The sequence below is a fragment of the Elephantulus edwardii genome, unplaced genomic scaffold (assembly GCF_000299155.1).
Source record: "Elephantulus edwardii isolate Elephantulus edwardi_28Jun2011 unplaced genomic scaffold, EleEdw1.0 scaffold00327, whole genome shotgun sequence".
Taxonomy (NCBI): domain Eukaryota; kingdom Metazoa; phylum Chordata; class Mammalia; order Macroscelidea; family Macroscelididae; genus Elephantulus; species Elephantulus edwardii.
Window position 1 is genome coordinate 1434539 of NW_006400077.1, and position 3062 is coordinate 1437600.

Consider the following 3062-nt stretch of genomic DNA (forward strand, 5'->3'; position numbering starts at 1 on the left):
ACACAGCTTTAGTTTGCTTGGCTCCATAGTCAACAGTCTTGGCACCAGCAGCCAGGAAATTAAAAGGCGCATTGCCATGGGAAAGTCTGCTGTCAGGGACCTCTGCAAAGTACTGAAGAGCAATGGTGTCCCTCTGGAAACTATTTTAGAGATATATATCTGTCCAAAACAGTAGATCATCTTTTTCTTTTATAACCACCTGAAATTTTCATTTGTTTTCTGAAAAAACTCAAAGCTTTAACAAGACAACAAAAATCTATATAAACCTAATAAAAACTAGACAATGTAGTATTCTGCTAAAAGGCATTATAGTGAATAATTAAATACAGCTTGATTGTTGGATAAGCTGTTAGTATCAAGGGTGCTTTAGGGAAAAAATAATGTTTTCCATAATGTGTTGTTTGCGTTTACATTTTCAAATAGTTGAATTCCATTAATCAAACATAGCATCTCATTTTCTGTGACTTGTGGGCTAAACATTACCAAAGGTAATGTGCAGAAACATTAAAAAGAAAAATAATTAATACTTTGTTTTTCCTACTCCCAAGATGTAGGAAGCCATCTTGAGTAGGTCTTAGCTCTGCCACAGATAACACTTCTGAACACAGACGCCACCCCGCCCATCTCTGGGATCAAGCCTACCTCATTAAATCAGTACCTGTAAATCAACACCTTGGGGCATGCCCCTCCCTCTCTATTATAAACTGATAGCCTAGGGCTGGGTTCCCTTGCAGCCTGGCCTACTCAGCTGCCTTTTTATTGCAGAATTCCTCAACTAAACTCTGAGGCTTGATTAGGAAATTTTGTCTTGCTTCCATCTTCTCATGTCTCCTGTCCCTCCCTCAATCCGCAGCCTTCCCTCTCTAGAACACGTGAACCTGCAGGTCGGTTTCACCAAGAAGACAGCTTATGGGGAAAGTAAAGAAGCAGTGAAACAGAGGAAGATGGTTGATGAGATGATTAATGTAGTTATTGTCAAAACAAGCTTGAGTCTGGCAGAAACTGAGAGATTTGGGAAGATCTGTTGTTCATAGAGATGCTATGAACTGCAATCATTGTAAGATGACTGGGTGTTAGTATGCATAATTGAGTCACAGTGAACCCATAGGTGACCCTTCAGTGGATGTCATGATCGAAATTGATGAGCACAGATCACAAAGCAATGCTGATGTACTTGACTTTCTTCACCTTTATTTTTAATCTACAAAGATAAAGTGTCAAACGACAAAAGAGAATTTTAATTAGTCAAGTTTGTAAGTTATATGTAATCATGGCTTGAAATCAGAAAAGCATGTGTCAGGCTTGTATCTTTTAATCTTATCTGCTTAATATGTATGCTAACCAAATAATTTGTGAAAATAGACATTACAAATTGGAGGAAGACTCATCAATAACTTAGTGTGTGAGAAGATAAGTATCTAATGGAACTTCAAAAGAAGAAACTTATGTCTTAGAGTAAATGAAACCACAACACTTCTAAAAGACAAGGATGGTGAGATTTTGAGTCACATATATTGAGAATATTACCAAGAGGAAATAGATATCCTTCTTGGAAAAGTAGAAGAGCTTCTTGGGAAACCCGCTTTTCTTGTGAGACATGCTCAATGAAGGACCTTACCCTCACTCTGCTGCAAGACACCAAGGCCTGTGTGTCATGGCCAGCCCTGGAGCATCTTCCAGTCAATGCTTTCCCTGCATCTGCTAAAGACTGGGACTCATCCCAGGCACATTGAACCATCACCAGTGACAGAACCATTGCCTGCGAGGCCAAGGGGCTCCAGGTTTAGACAGATAGCCTACACAGAGCACTAGATTACAGCTCTTAGCTTCTGGAGACCCTGTTGCCCCACCGCCTAAAGACTGCTCAGCTGCCGCCCCTGATGTCCAGCATCAGGAGCACCATTACAGGACCTAGACCTTAAACACTGCTATCTAGCTACATCACAAGGAATTTCTTAAGCTCAAGTGGAAGAGGCCAGATCAAGCCATGATTTCTTGAAGAAAACAGTCATCCAACTCTGGGTTGACTATTGTGCCCAAGAAGGGAGCACCAATATACAGTTCCTTCACAAAACATTGCCATATCCTGTGTCATTACATAGTTACCACAACTTAACATCTACTAAGAAAGAACTTGCATAATGTCAAGAAAGTAGCAGTCTGCCTCAGTCTTTATGAAAAAAACAACTAACCTTTCTCCTAAAAAATCAGACCTGATGAAAACCCCAGATCTAGAGAACCAAAAGAAATATGTTAATGTGTAATTATTTAAACAGCTACAGAAGAGTTGCAAGTGATAAAAGAAACCTGGAAGTTATCAAGGGAGCAAATACCCCCGAGACAGTAATCTAGAAAAAAAAATATTGATGAGAAGCAACTAGAACAGCCGTGGGGAAAATAAAACAAACCAAACCCCCCCCCCCACCGCCACACACACATGCTATAGAAGAAAGAATTTGTAGTATAGATAAAGAGGTACAAGAACTAAAAAAAAAAAAATCACTGCAAGACAAAGAGGGTATAACCAACACTGTACTGGAAATAACAAAAAAGCATGTAAATAAAATCCAAAATATTAAGACATAAATGGCAGAAATGTCCAAAATGCTGGTAGGACAAAAAAGTAGAACTGAAGAGATGAAGCAGAGAGTCATTGAGCTGGAAAACAAGATCCTCACTGGAAACATACTAGAAGAAAAATCAGAGATGAGAAGGAAAGAAAATTAAGAAAACATTAGAATCATGTGAGATGACATCAAAAAGAAAAAAACAAACCACAAAAACATACATATGATTAGAATACCAGAACAGGGAATTGACAGAGAAGTCACTGAGAAAATTGTAGAAGTACTAGAAGAAAACTTCCCTGATATTTTTGAACAATGAGAAAATTTGCTTTCAAGAAACACAGTGAACACCTCATAGACTAGATCCAAGAAGCAAAAAATAAAAATATGTCATAGTCAAATTCTCCAAATTAAAAGATAAGTATAGAATAATAAAAGCAGCAAGAGAGAAACAAAGACTTACCTACAAAAAAATGGCACAAAAAGGGGATGCAA